This window comes from Pan troglodytes, chromosome 6, assembly GCF_028858775.2.
Source record: "Pan troglodytes isolate AG18354 chromosome 6, NHGRI_mPanTro3-v2.0_pri, whole genome shotgun sequence".
Lineage (NCBI taxonomy): Eukaryota > Metazoa > Chordata > Mammalia > Primates > Hominidae > Pan > Pan troglodytes.
In genome coordinates, this window is record NC_072404.2 from 86,113,842 (window position 1) to 86,130,306 (window position 16,465).

A 16,465-nucleotide genomic window follows, 5' to 3' on the forward strand; every position below is an offset into this window, starting at 1 on the left:
TAAAAAATCTATTTATTATGAAAGTGTCTATTTCTAAACTCTTAATTCTGTTGCATTGATCTACCTGAATCCTTACAACAATGCTACACTGTTTTGATTACTGTAGCTTTTTAAATAAGTATTAAAATAAGGCAATACAACTTCCTTCTGAAAATGGCTTCAGCTATTTTAGGTGTTTGCATTTTCATAAAAATTTTAGAAACAGTTTGTCACTGCTTTTCTTTTCTTTTTTTCCCTTTTTTTTTTTTTTTTTTTTTTTTTTTTTTTTTTTTGAGACAGCATCTTGCTCTGTCACCCAGGCTGGAGTGCTGTGGTGCAATAGCAGCTCACTTCAGCCTCAACCTCCCAGGCTCAAGCAATCCTTTGACCCCAGCCTCCTGAGCAGCTGGGATCACAGGCCCATGACACCATTCCCAACTAATTTTTTTTTTCATAGAGAAGGGGTCTCCCTATGTTGCCCCAGGCTGGTCAAATTCCTGGGGTCAAGCAAGTCACCTGCCTCTGCTTCCCAAAATGTCGGGATTGCAGGCATGAACCACTGCACTCAACAGCTTGTCAATTGTTTTAAAAAGCATGACTGAATTTTTACTGGGATTGTATAGCATCTATATACTAATTTACATTTCACTTATATTTAAAGTATCTTTTAATTGTTCCAACAGTGTTTTCAGTTATTCATTGTGTACATCTTGAATATATTCTGTTAAATGTATTCCTAAATATTCCATGTTTTTGTATGCCATTATAAATGGTATATTTTACTTGAAATTGTATTTTCTAATTATGTCTTGCTAGTTTAGAAATACACTTGCTTTTTATATATTGCTCTTTTATCCTAAGATCTTGTTAAACTCATTTATTTTAAACATTTTTGTTATTGTTGATGATGATTCTTTATAATGTCCTATATACACAGTCATGTCATCTCTTCACAAGGACAGTTTTATTAATGCCTTCTAATATATGTATCTTTTATTTCATTTTTCTTTTCTTCTTGCACAGGCTAGACCCTCCACTATAACACTGAATAGAATTAGAGAAAACAGCTATCTTGCCTTGTTCTCTATCACAGAAGGAAGCATTCAGAATTCCACTACTAAGTATAATGGTCACTGTAAGTTTTACATACATACCTTTCATTAGGTTGAGAAATTTTTTCTCTAAGCCTAGTATGCTGATATTTTTAAACTTAAATGAGTGCTGTATCAGGGGAACCTGCCCCCAGTATTTCAACCTAGGTTCTTTCTATTTTCCCTAAGTGTAGGCCAGCCTGAGAAATAAAGAGAAACAGTACAAAGAGAGGAATTTTATAGCTAGGCCTCCAGGGCTGACATCACATATTGGTAGGTCCGTGATGTCCACCCGAGCCACAAAACCAGCAGGTTTTTATTAAGGACTTGAAAAGGGGAGGGGGTGTACAAACAGGGAGTAGGTCACAATGATCACATGCTTTAAACGGCAATAAAGATCACAATGCAAAGGGTAAAGCAAAGATCACAAGGCAAAGGGCAAAATCAGAATTACTGATGAGGGTCTATGTTCAGCTGTGCACGTATTGTCTTGATAAACATCTTAAACAACAGAAAACAGAGTTCGAGAGCAGAGAACCAGTCTGACCTCAAATTTACCAGGGTGAGGTTTCTTCCCCACCCTAATAAGCCTGAGGGTACTGCAGGAGACCAGGGCATATTTCAGTCCTTATCTCAACTGCATAAGACAGACACTCCCAGAGCAGCCATTTATAGACCACCCCCCAGGAATGCAATTCTTTTCCTAGGGTGTTAGTATTATATTCCTTGCTAGGAAAACAATTTAGCAATATCTCTCTTACTTGCATGTCCATTTATAGGCTCTCTGCAAGAAGAAAAATATGGCTCTTTTTGCCCGACTCCGCAGGCAGTCAGACCTTATGGTTGTCTTCCCTTGTTCCCTAAAATCGCTGTTATTCTGTGCGTTTTCAGGGTGCACTGATTTCATATTGTTCAAACACACATGTTTTACAATCAGATTTCTACAATAGTGGTCCCGAGGTGACGTACATTCTCAGCTTATGAAGATAACAGGATTAAGAGATTAAAGTAAAGACAGGCATAAGAAATTATAAGAGTATTATTAGGGAAGTGACAAATGTCCATGAAATCTTTACAATTTATGTTCAGAGATTGCAGTAAAAACAGGCATTAAGAAACTATAAAAGTATTAATTTTGGGAACTGATAAATGTCCATGAAATCTTCACAATTTATGTTCCTCAGCCGCAGCTCCAACAGGTCCCTCCGTTCAGGGTCCCTGACTTCCTGTAACAGTGCTGCACTTTTTTCAAAATTTGTTTCTCCATATATTAACATGATAAAGTGGTTTTTCTCTTTTATTTTGTTAATATATTAGATTACACTGATTATTTTTCAAATATTAAGTCAGCTGTTTATTCCTGAGATATACCTCAATTGGTATATATTTGATATTTTGTTAAGGATTTTTAATTCTGTGTTTTTGAGGGGTATTGGTCTGGTTTTCATATAAGCACATGCTTATCTTGTGAAATAAGCAGGGATTCTTCCCCTCTTCTATTTTCTAGAAGACTTTGTATATAATTGATATTGATTGAAATCTCTTAAGCCATACGAGCTTAGACTACTGTTTATAGGAAAAACTTAACTATGGATTCAATGTATCTATATATTAGGACAGGGCTTTGGTTGTTCTTTTTTTTTCCTTTATCTCAAATTTTTAAATTTTGTACCTTTGAATGAATTTGTACATCTCATCAAAGTTGGAAATTTTAGTAGGATATATTTGTTCATCATAGCCCCTTATTATCTTTTCAGTGTTTGTAGGATCTGTAGTGAGAGTTACTGCTTCGTTCCTGATACTGGTTACTTCACTATCTCCTATTCTTGACCAGATCTCTCTTAAAACCAGATTTTGCTTTCACTTATTTTTCTATTATCTGCTTTCCATTTGATCATTTTTCTGCCCTTATAGTCAATATTTCCTTTCTTTAAACTCATTTTGAGTTTAATTTGCTCTCATTTTTCCAGGTTATAAAGCATTTTAAGCAACACATTTTCCTCTAAGGAAATAGCCTTACCTGTATCCTACACATTTTAAAGTTGTGTTCTTATTTTTATTTAGTTCAAATTATTTATGAGAAATTATGTTTTACAGGGATATTGTTTAATTTCCAAATATTTGTTGATTTTCTACATATTTCTACTGATTCCTAACATAATTATTTTGTGTTCAGAGACCATGTTTTATAATATATCAATCTTTTTAATTTCTTAACACACTTGAAAAGTTTATGATATAACTTAGAGGATGTATTATGTACACTAAAAATAATATATCTTTTCCTGCTCTTAAGTAGTGTTTTATATAGACCTATCAGTTGCCATAGGTAAAGTTGGTTGATAGTATTTTCAACTTTCTTGTTAAAAAATACAATTTAGAAGTATTTTTCAATACTATCTCAAGTATTTTTGAGTTATCTGTATCTTTACTGATTTTTGTCTACTTATGCTATCAATTATTGAAAAAGAATGTTGAAATCTGCAACTATCAATGTGGATATGTCTATTTCTTCATTCAGGTCTATCAATATTTGTTTCATGTACTTTGAGGTTCTTTTATTAGATGCATACACATTTAGATAAGTTAATAAAGATTTTTATTCTTCCTTGATTATTTAAACCTTTGTTATCATGAAATTTACCTCTTTATCCTTGGCAATTTTCCTTGGAATGTAGTGTACTTTGATGTCAATACAATCATTCCAAAAGTTTTATGCTTAGTGTCTGTATAATATATATTTTTCCATCTGTTATTGTAAATTATCTGTTTCTTTTTACCTAAAGTAAATTTCTTGTATGAGCATACATTTGGGTCTTGCTGTTTTACCTGGTCTGAAAAAACTCTGCCTTTTATTTGGAGTGTTTGATCCATTTACACTTAATGTAATGAATAATAATTAGATAGTTAGATAAATAAGTTTTCTATGTCTTTTTCTTGTTTTTGTTTTGCTCCTTTGCCTTCTTTTAATTCGATATTTTTTATAATTATATTTTGTCTCCCCTAGTGATTTATATGTTAGCTGTGTGTGTATATGTGTGTATTTGCTCTAAGGTTTAAAGCACTCATCTTTAATTTATCAATTCTACCACCAAGCACTGTTATATCACTTCACATTAATCAAACTTATAATAGTTTACTTATTTTTCCCTACTCTTCCTTGTGCTATTGTTATCACAATGGTCTAGTGCCTCCAGTTAGGAAGCTATGGTAATCATAAAGTTCATGCTATGATTCTTTTGCCTCCTATTAATATAAAAAATTCCAGTTCTATTCAGCTTGCTTTCAAATGTCTGGAGTTTTTTTTTTTATAATGCTTTTTCTGTGTCTTAGTTATCTGAAGTGGGAGTGCAAGTCAGTCTTGTCAGTTAGCTTTACATGATCAAAAGCAAAATTAACTTTAACATGATATATTCTTTAGAAATAATATCTTTCATAAACAAAAAATAAATTGACCTGTCAATAATGCTAGCTCTGAGATAATATTTCAGGTGTATTAAAAGGTTTACATTAAGATTTGCTAACTTTACTCCAACTATGATCAACAAATCATTATAAATATTTTATAACTCATATTTATGTTAGAGACATATGGTCATAGGGGAAAAATTAGAATATATAGATGAAGAAAAAATGAAACTTTCCTCTTATATCATACCTAGACATGCAGATTAATATTTTGCTGTAGAATTTGAATATGTATAGTTCATATATTCTAAAGAATTCACATTAGAAATTTTGAGAACCATAGGCACAGACTATGACCAAATAAAAACCAAAAACCAAAAACACCTTCTCATATTCCCACCTCCACCTCTGACTCCTTAATTTAGATGGTCATTACTTCCACCTAAATTATAGATACACTTAGCCTCCTACCTAGTTTTTGTCATCAGTTTTGTTTTTTCATACCTATTCTCATTTTGATCAGAAGGACTTCAAACATACTTTATCATTCCATCACTTAAATTTCCTCAACGAATTCTCACCAAGATTAAATAAATTCTCAACTTCTCAATATAACACACAACATTTTTTGGCTCTAATTTCATCTCTTCTTATTTATTACAAAGCATTACAAACTCTAGCCATTTTGAGCACACATATATGGTAAATGCAGCACCCATCTGCTGTTTGTTCTCTGCATACCCTCCGTACAACCCCACCACTAACTCTCTTTCTCACACACTTACTTGTCTTACTGTTTCTTCTTCCTGCTTTACAACTTATGCCTAGGGTTCCATTGTTGGAACACTAAGTATGTGGGAGTTATTTATATCCTATTGCTCAAGGTCATCACCAAGGTCTGATTGCAAATATTCAAAAATTGCAACCTCAGGCATAAATGGGTTAAGATGAAGTTCAGGCATCTGTTTGCTTTAGGCTGGGTTAGTTGTACTTATGTATGTATGTATGTATGTATTTATTTATTTTTTGCTCCCACAGTTGCCAGTACACTCATGGTTCTATGATAAAATATTGTGCTGTGGTCTAATATTTTCTTTACTTCTTTGTCTCTCTCACTAGATTGTGAGTTATTTGAGAGCAGATATTATGTTTTCCATTTTTTAATCACTAGGGTGCAGTAGACCATCTGGCACATATTAACTACTCAATATGTATTTGTTGAATGAAATAATTAAAACCATTACTCATGTGATAATCAAATTGGCACTCTTGATTTCACTGGCACTTTATGTTAGACCTCTATATTCTTTATCTGTATCTACAAGACAACATCAATGGTAAGACACATCCTCCAATAATATTATGTGATTCTAGCTAAAAGGAACATAAGAAAAATTGTAACTTTTTTGCTACTTTTCACACTGAAAACTGTGACATCTATTAAAATACTTTTACCCAAAACCAGAAATATAAAAGTGTATATTCAATAATAAATATTAGGAAATTGATGTCTACAGACATGTTTCAAACATCTCATAAAAGCTCTTTTTTCTTTTGCCACTTCCAAATTAGGACCGTTCTTGTTTTTGAATTCAGCTCCAGGTATTCAATTTAGTCTTCGAGAATTAAGTCTTAATTATCTCAGTGATCATCTCACTGCCTCTGCATTCTCAATTTAGCAATTGATCACAGAGTGAGCACAACATAGCATTTGGACATAAAAATCAACTTTAAGTTTTGACTACAATCCACTCAGTGATTTAAGCACATACTGTGGTCTGAGTCCAAAAATATTTCATATTGATAACAGAGGAACTTTTGTGATTCGTTTCACCTTCAAACTCCAGAATATTAGTATCCCTTAACAAAAACAATTTGTATTGGATAAAAATGTTTGGTATAAATTAGGACTCTTCACAGTTCAAATAATAATAATAGTAATAATTAGAAAACCCAACCTCACCTAACAATGAATGTTTAATGATATGAGTTATTTGTTGGCTAATATAACCAGAAGTTGCAGAGGATGAATGGATTATATTTGGCTCAGTTTAGCAGCTCAGTATTACCATTAGAGATCCAGTTTAATTTTATTTCCCTGTATTCCATAGTACTAGCATTATCCCAGCTCTGACTTTCTTCATGGTATCAAAATGACTTATAGTTCCAGACTTCATATCTTTATGCCACATCTTTCAGAATGAAACAAAAGTTGGCTACAAGTAGGTCTTTGAGAAATCTGAAAATCATCTTTCCTAGAAGCATAATTATTTTTGAAGCTTGACTCAACTTGGCCCTTTTATTTGATCATATGCCCATTCCAGAAAAATTATCTGTCAACAAAGAAGTATCATATGCTAATGGTATAGATTTTAGGTCCCTGAATCAATTACTATTGTGGCATAGGGTTACCTCAACAGGGTTAGACCTATCAAAAATCATCTCTGGATCATGGAATGAGGCAATTACCCCTAACCCAAAACCAGGCCGTTTTTAAATAGCTAGGAAGAAAAGTGAGTCTTGGGGATAAAACATGGAAATTTAGAACCAGAGCTGGAAGTGATGAATTCAAACATTTTTAAACAAAAATAAAATTCCTTAAAATTAGGGTTGACAAATTTATTGAATAAAAATACTTGGCACCCATTTAAATTTGATTTTCAGATAAACAATAATTAAATTTTAGCATAAGTATGTCCCATGAAATTGTACTTGAAATCTCATTTAAACTGCAATACATGAGTTATTTAAAATACATTTTTTTTTGTAAAAGTACAAAAAAAAGACAACTTTTTATGGGAAACAAAATAAATAAAGATAAGACAAAGACTGGCTGTAGTTTTCATTTGATTATTTCAGTCAGTGACCACACATACATCCAGTAATTATGGGAATGTTATGTAGGAAAGTCAGTTCAATGCTCCCGGTCTTAATGAAGAGGACTCATCCCTAAGTACTACAGAAAGCTCTCTCTGCCTTCTTACTGATTACTAAAATTGGGAACAGTTTGCTCAGCTCTGGGAGGAAGTTGCATCTCATGTATAAAGGGCAGTCTCTGCCGTTGCAGGCAAGAGGTATCTTGACCCAGTCTGTTTGACTGGATGGATAGGCTCTCTAACTCTGAGCTTCAGACTTAGGAAGGCCATTTCACTCTAACTCTAAAAAAATTGCTTTAAACTTAGATTTAATTAATAATAGGTGTGGGCCGGGTGCGGTGGCTCATGCCTGTAATCTCAGCACTTTTGGAGGCTGAGGCGAGTGGATCACAAGGTCAGGAGTTTGAGACCAGCCTGACCAACACGGTGAAAGCCCATCTCTACTAAAAATACAAAAATTAGCTAGGCGTAGTGGCCCGCACATATAATCCCAGCTACTCGGGAGGCTGAGAAAGGAGAATCACTTGAACCTGGGAGGTGGATGTTGCAGTGAGCTGAGATTGTGCCATTGCATTCCAGGCTGGGCTATAGAGTGAGACTCAGTTTCAAAAAATAAATGAACAAATAAATAATAATAATGATAAGGGTGATAGTCCAGGCCCCATCTTTTACTCCTTTGTGCTGTTTATATTTTCACCCTTGATTGCAGAACTTTATAGGGAAGTTTATATGCCCTCCTTAGAAAATTCAACCCAAATTATTCTTGCTAATTTATATGTACTGGAACTAAGAGGTTATCGATATATGCTACCTATTTATATAAATGGCATAAATTTTGGAGTGTTTATTGATTTAGACTTTTTGAAATAAAGTTTAACCTTTATGGGATAATATTAAACATAAGTTCCCCATTTTTAATTTATTACAATAAATAAATTATATACAATTAGTGGATATAAATATTGAGAGTGTTTCTGAGGATATATAAAAATGGCTGCATCATGACAATTACTCTCAGGAATCAAAAGAGAAGTGGCACTGAAACAGATGAAAGAGGAAGTAGGGACAATATAATGTAATAGAGAAGAGGTATGGACCTGAGATATTTAGCTGAATATGTGTACAAATTCACATGTCTGGACTCTGTTCACAACCACCAAAAAACAACCATCCCAAAGGAAGACAAAACATTGTTCTAGAAATATAGGGATGCCAGGTGGAAAGATGAATATGGAAGTGTCTGCAGCAGGCTTTACAATGCTAGTGATGTGCTGTAATTTGAATTGCCACCTTGAGTGGGTTTTGCTTTTCTTACCACTGAAGTTTAGATGACCTGTGACGTGGTTTTTCAAAATTAACAAAACAAGTACAGAGACAGAATCATCCAGAAGCTTTCAAGGATATTACATTCTGGACATGAATTCATGAGATAGGAACCACCCTCAGAAGTGGGAACTTTTAAAATAAAGCTATTGCCTCAGCCCATGGTGGGAAGTTTACAAAACCAGCTGCACTTTGCATCTCTGGGTCTAACAAAGATCACATATCAAAGCTTCATGACCAAATTAATGTGTAGCTTATCCCCCTCCCCAAGGTCTTTCCCTTGGTTTTATTATTACTGACAATATTGTAAGAGCAGTGTGAAATGGCCAATTCACACATGTGCCACGTTTTGCACACTGCCTGAACCTGCTGGAACATGATTTTCCTAAGAATGACAGTAATAAACATCTTCTGGCAGAGGCTTGCAAAATCTGCACCCATTTTAGTCACTCAGTAATGGCTCATAAAATTCTTTGAGAACTGCAGGAGAAAAACAATGTACATACTCATGCATAAATTAAAACTAGAAGTGCCAGCTCAATGGAACTCGACTTCTCACACTCTGGGACAACTGTGGAGCAATTAAAAATAAACAAACCCATCAGATGTAGGTACAGCCAACGGTCATCAGAGAAAGTGCTCTCTGTTTGAGATCAAACCATTAACCAGTGCCTTCCTTGAGTTGATTCCCTCTTTGGTCTGTGAAAATATTCAGGATACTTTACATAATCCTTCCTGATGAGTTCTCTTACAAAGGCAATGTCAATGTGAATGGATGAGAAGAAAAATGCTCATCTTGATTTCCCTTTACATTTAAGGATCATTTTCTGCACAAAATGTGATATAAGCATAAACATTCCTGATTCCCTTCTTTACATAAAAGTTTCAAGTTTGAGCTCTGTCATTTTCATGGGTGAACAATTCAGAAATGCTCTTTATTTTGTCAAGTTTTAAAGAAAGAAAATAATCAGAAATACCTAAAAAATATTCTCATAGAACTCAAAAAATCATTAGTTCATAGAGCATTTCTAGCAATACTTTAGAATCATTTTCTCAGCCCTGCTCACTATGAGTAGGACTCTACAGTTTTCAGAACTGAAAAAAAAAATCGGTTTTATGGTCAAGTTTCCATACTTGTCTTAGCAATTGAAATCTTATTCTACAGTTATTTGGAACGTTCTCAGGTGGAAAGTAATGGGTACCAGTTTTATCTGTCATCTAACATAATATTTGGCAGTTGATACAATGTGGTGTATTAATACTCCCCTCAAATAGCAAGATGACAATTTGGGAATTTTTCCCCAGATCTGGAAGCAGGTTTAGTTGGTCCTGGGATACTCCCAACCAACTTGCCAGAGATTGCTTTAGTCATGGTCATGTGACCAATTCTGGACAACAAGCCATGCCTTGAGGTTTATGACAGGCCCTTGGGAAAGTTCTTCCTTGCTTTTAAGAGAGAATAGGAAAGCTTTATATTTCTCCTCAATGGTTGTGAATGAGAAAACATGTAGCCCCTATTACTTTGGGCATTTGTCTCAAATCTATGAAGAAATGAGATAAAGCCAATTGAGAGAGAGTCCATGGGAAGATTTTTGAGGTGCTAGTATTAGTCCGTTTTCATACTGCCATTAAGAACTGCCCAAGACTGGGTAATTTATAAAGGAAAGAAGTTTAATTGACTCACAGTTCAGCATGGCTGGGGAGGCCTCAAGAAACTTACAATCACAGCAGAAGGCAAAGAGCAAACAGGTACCTTCTTCACAAGGCAGCAGGAAGGAGAATAGTGAAGAGCAAAGGGGGAAGAGCTCCTTATAAAACCATCAGATCTCATGAGAACTCACTCACTATCATGAGAACAGCATGGGAGAACCACCCCCATGATCCAATTACGTCCACCTGGTCTCTCCCTAGACATATGGGGATTATGGGGATTACAATTCAAGATGAAATTTGGGTGGAGACACAAAGCCTAACCATATCAGTGGTGGATTAGCCAACACTAAACCCTACCTATTTCTGATTTCCTTTTGTATTAGCTAGTAAGTAATCTGTTCTTTTAAGTCATTGTTTCAGGTTTTGTCACTTACAGTAAGAGGCAGTTCAAAAGACTTAAGAACTTTACAAAATGTCCTTTCTTATTACACAGTGACTTATGGGGTGGAGGGTTGCAGATGCTCAGTTGTTAAGTGTATGGACCAAAATGACATATGGCAAAGAAGCAGGCCCATTAGACAATGAAAGAATAATGATGTAAGAATGGCAGGCTCTTTGTCTCAGAGAAGTGGCTACACCTGATAAGAATCCCAGCTCTACCACCCATGTGTAGGCCCTCACCAAATTTTTCTGCAACTCTCTAGGGTTTAATTTCTAATATTTTTTTCTCTATATCCTCCTTCTTGACTCTGCACCTGCTATTTTCAATTACAGCCCAACCACCTCACTTGTTGTGTGCACACACACACACACACACACACCACATCACAGAGTATTCTGTGATGGTGGTGTCCCAGATGATTTGGGGAATCACAGGAAGGGAAAATGAGTCCTTCCTGTATAAATAACTGCATACATACTTTCTGTTTTTTCTCTTGTCTCTTCTTACCTATTCAGAGACACCTACAAAATTCTTTTTATGTTTTATGCACATGAATTTTATCCACTCCTAGGACATAAAACTTCTTTATTTCTACTCTAAGCAATACGCCAAAGAATTTTCCCAATAAATGTTGATCTTCTTCTACAAGGACTCCTTTTCCAACTGCAAAATATATATATACACACACATATATATGTGTATATATTCATATATGTATATATACATTCCCATTGAAAAGTGCACTTCTTTTTCAAATTTATGTGAAAATTGGCTTAATTAGGAGGAAGATGTTCTTAGGATACTGCACCTACAAAATAAAATTCCCAAGTATGACCAGGAGCATCCTTCTGAATCAGTATGACTCTCAACTCCAAATGAAGTTTAGGTTTTGCCTGACCCCTTCCCAAGTAGAAAATGTTTCTTAGGCAACAGGGGCTTTTCCCACAAAAAAGGTCAGTTTTGGGATTAAAGAGAGGTACAAACGAATGGTTTTAGGAGTAGATACATCTTAGGTAAGAAATAGAGAAAAGGATTCATACAACAACTGTAAGGCTCTGAATTCCCAGGAGAGTATGTAGAGCACTCGGTCCTGACAGTAAGCACCCTCTTTGAATAAATAGAGTCCTGCCAGATGGCAGGATTCCAAGCTGATGCTTTGAGAAGAAAGACCTCTGGAAAAACCTCACAATATTAATAAATACTTGTCATTAGATAATTTCAGCTGCAAAAAATGCTTCAAATGTCTCTTCCAATATAATTCACCTTTGTTCTAGATATCAAAGATCTCAGAAAAGCAGTTAAGACTATGATGTATAAGTCAGCACTTAAAAGATCTTACCTTTTAATTAATGGTTATAAAAATTATTCACACTCAAAATATCAACTCAGAAAAAAAAATCTCACAATTTGGGCCAGTTTTGTTATCCTTTATATAGCACTGAAGTATTTGCTTATTGCAATAGTATAGAGTGTTTCTATACAATCACATATTTTTGCAGATATAGAGGCAGCACACACACAGTTGTTATTAATTTTCAAAAAGAATATAATTAATAGCTTGGAATGACAGAATGAAGAATGTAATTAATAGCCTGGAATGACAGTATTGTTGAGTGCTAAGAAAGCTATGGTCTTCAGACTGGCGAAAGTGGCAAAACCGCATCTCTACAAAAAATATAAAAATTAGTCGGGCGTGGTGGCACACAACTGTGGTCCCAGCTACACAGGAAGCTGAGGCAGGATAATCGCTTGAACCTGGGAAGCAGAGGTTGCAGTGAGTCACTGCACTCCAGCCTAGGCGACGAAGCAAGACTGTGTCTCAAAACAAAACAACATGACAAAACAAACAAACAAAAACACCTATGATCTTGTTTTGGTTCTAAAAGTTTCAAACTTTACCTTTCCCAGGATGCCTTAGTTTTCTCATTGGTAAATGAGGTAACTGGGTGTCCTGTTCGTTATGTAACTCACAGTTTTAAATTATTAGATCTGATTTTAATGAGCTTGAAAATACAAATCAAGGTATCTAATCTCTTTTGCTCTCAGGTTTTTCAACTATAAAAGAGAATTGTAAGATACCAGTAGTGAGTGTATGCATATAACATCTGGAGCCCTTTTTGGAGAACAATGCTTACGCTCTCCCCAACTCCTGCCCCACCCCTGGCATCTCGGTTCCACCGTAAACTCATTATTAGTTCAGGTGGTTTGAGAGAAGTTGATCAGGTTCTGTCAAGGGAAACACATGACCTGTCCTGAACAATCTGACCAGTGATTAGCCATGGCCATTGTTACAGAAATAGACATTTGACCCAGGCTATACCAATTAATATTCTCTTAAGACTTTTGCTGGACCTAACCAGAAACAAAACTCCCTTTTTCTGAGGTGTAAGCAATGAGAGAAATTTGACTTCAATTTGCCATTGGCCACGTTGCCACTACTTGTAGTGAGAATGAAGGTAAGGTGGGAGTTGAGAGAGAGAGAACATTTCATTTCGAATCCCAGAATTCAAATGCCTAAAGCCTATTTTTTGCTTGTTTGTTTCATGAGCCAATAAATGTTCCTTTTCCTTAAGGTAGTAATTTTCCTTGGATTTCTGTCACTAAACACTGAAAATATTGACAGACATATTACCTTAGAAATTTATGAAACGTGGGAGGAGCCAAGATGGCCGAATAGGAACAGCTCCGGTCTACAGCTCCCAGCGTGAGCGACGCAGAAGACGGGTGATTTCTGCATTTCCATCTGAGGTACCGGGTTCATCTCAGTAGGGAGTGCCAGACAGTGGGCGCAGGTCAGTGGGTGCGCGCACCGTGCGCGAGCGGAAGCAGGGCGAGGCATTGCCTCACTCCAGAAGCGCAAGGGGTCAGGGAGTTCCCTTTCCGAGTCAAAGAAAGGGGTGACCGACAGCACCTGGAAAATCGGGTCACTCCCACCCAAATACTGCGCTTTTCCGACGGGCTTAAAAAACGGCGCAGCGCGAGTTTATATCCCGCACCTGGCAGGGAGGGTCCTACGCCCACGGAGTCTCGCTGATTGCTAGCACAGCAGTCTGAGATCAGACCGCAAGGCGGCAGCCAGGCTGGGGGAGGGGCGCCCGCCATTGCCCAGGCTTGCTTAGGTAAACAAAGCAGCCGGGAAGCTCGAACTGGGTGGAGCCCACCACAGCTCAAGGAGGCCTGCCTGCCTCTGTAGGCTCCACCTCTGGGGGCAGGGCACAGACAAACAAAAAGACAGCAGTAACCTCTGCAGACTTAAATGTCCCTGTCTGACAGCTTTGAAGAGAGCAGTGGTTCTCCCAGTACGCAGCTGGAGATCTGAGAACGGGCAGACGGCCTCCTCAAGTGGGTCCCTGACCCCTGACCCCCGAGCAGCCTAACTGGGAGGCACCCCCCAGCAGGGGCACACTGACACCTCACACGGCAGCGTACTCCAACAGACCTGCACCTGAGGGTCCTGTCTGTTAGAAGGAAAACTAACAAACAGAAAGGACATCCACACCAAAAACCCATCTGTACATCACCATCATCAAAGACCAAAAGTAGATAAAACCACAAAGATGGGGAAAAAACAGAACAGAAAAACTGGAAACTCTAAAAAGCTGAGCGCCTCTCCTCCTCCAAAGGAACGCAGTTCCTCACCAGCAACGGAACAAAGCTGGACGGAGAACGACTTTGACAAGCTGAGAGAAGAAGGCTTCAGACGATCAACTTACTCTGAGCTATGGGAGGACATTCAAACCAAAGGCAAAGAAGTTGAAAACTTTGAAAAAAATTGAGAAGAATGTATAACTAGAATAACCAATACAGAGAAGTGCTTAAAGGAGCTGATGGAGCTGAAAACCAAGGCTCGAGAACTACATAAAGAATGCAGAAGCCTCAGGAGCCGATGCGATCAACTGGAAGAAAGGGTATCAGCAATGGAAGACGAAATGAATGAAATGAAGTGAGAAGGGAAGTTTAGAGAAAAAAGAATAAAAAGAAATGAGCAAAGCCTCCAAGAAATATGGGACTATGTGAAAAGACCAAATCTACGTCTGATTGGTGTACCTGAAAGTGACGGGGAGAATGGAACCAAGTTGGAAAACACTCTGCAGGATATTATCCAGGAGAACTTCCCCAATCTAACAGGGCAGGCCAACGTTCAGATTCAGGAAATACAGAGAACACCACAAAGATACTCCTCGAGAAGAGCAACTCCAAGACACATAATTATCAGATTCACCAAAGTTGAAATGAAGGAAAAAATGTTAAGGGCAGCCAGAGAGAAAGGTCGGGTTACCCTCAAAGGGAAGACCATCAGACTAACAGTGGATCTCTCAGCAGAAACCCTACAAGCCAGAAGAGAGTGGGGGCCAATATTCAACATTCTTAAAGAAAAGAATTTTCAACCCAGAATTTCACATCCAGCCAAACTAAGCTTCATAAGTGAAGGAGAAATAAAATACTTCACAGACAAGCAAATGCTGAGAGATTTTTTCACCACCAGGCCTGCCCTAAAAGAGCTCCTGAAGGAAGCGCTAAACATGGAAAGGAACAACCGGTACCAGCCGCTGCAAAATCATGCCAAAATGTAAAGACCATCGAGACTAGGAAGAAACTGCATCAACTAACGAGCAAAATAACCAGCTAACATCATGACAGGATCAAATTCACACATAACAATATTAACTTTAAATGTAAATGGACTAAATGCTCCAATTAAAAGACACAGACTGGCAAATTGGATAAAGAGTCAAGACCCATCAGTGTGCTATATTCAGGAAACCCATCTCATGTGCAGACACACACATAGGCTCAAAATAAAAGGATGGAGGAAGATCTACCAAGCAAATGGAAAACAAAAAAAGGCAGGGGTTGCAATCCTAGTCTCTGATAAAACAGACTTTAAACCAACAAAGATCAAAAGAGACAAAGAAGGCCATTACATAATGGTAAAGGAATCAATTCAACAAGAAGAGCTAACTATCCTAAATATATATTCACCCAATACAGGAGCACCCAAATTCATAAAGCAAGTCCTGAGTGACCTACAAAGAGACTTAGACTCCCACACATTAATAATGGGAGACTTTAACACCCCACTGTCAACATTAGACAGATCAACGAGACAGAAAGTCAACAAGGATACCCAGGTATTGAACTCAGCTCCTATACTGGATGCATATATATTTAGGATAGTTAGGTCTTCTTGCAAATCGAACCCTTTACCATTATGTAATACCCTTTAATTTTTAAAATATCTTTGTTGGCTTAAAGTCTGTTTGGCTTAAAATCTATTTGTTTGAAATTAGTATACTAATCCTTGCTTTCTTCTGTTTTCCATTTGCCTGGTAGATTTTTCTTCATCCCTTTACTTTGAGCCTATGGGTGTCATTGCATGTGAGATGGGGTCTCTTGAAGGTAGCATACCATTGGGTCTTGCTTCTTTATCTAACTCACCACTCTGCCTTTTGATTGGAGCATTTAGCCCATTTATATTCAAGGTTAATATTGATATGTGTAAATTTCATTCCTTCATCATGTTGTTAGTTGGTTACTATGCAGACTTAATTGCATGGTTGCTTTACAGTGTTAATAGTCTATGTACTTAAGTGTGTTTTCAAAGTGGCTGGTAATGGTCTTTCCTTTCCATATTTAGCACTCTGTTCAGGACCTCTCATAAGGCAGTTCTGGTGGTAATGAATTCCCTTAGC

At 36.8% G+C, this 16,465-nt stretch overlaps 1 protein-coding gene across 9 annotated transcripts in view; it reads left to right on the forward strand.

Annotated features, from left to right (window-relative positions):
• Nucleotides 1–16,465, forward strand: part of LOC104004648 (ras GTPase-activating protein 4) — a 144,711-nt gene that overhangs the window by 110,034 nt on the left and 18,212 nt on the right. Inside the window, exons 19-20 of one of the 9 annotated variants that reach the window (XM_063814590.1) lie at nt 1,003–1,114; nt 1,962–3,877. The exons of 7 other annotated variants lie outside the window; for them this stretch is intronic. The gene's annotated coding sequence lies outside the window, so the exon portion shown is untranslated. Of the gene's footprint in view, nt 1–1,002; nt 3,878–16,465 lie in introns of those variants that run through there. One more of the 9 variants, XM_063814589.1, reaches the window with a different exon arrangement.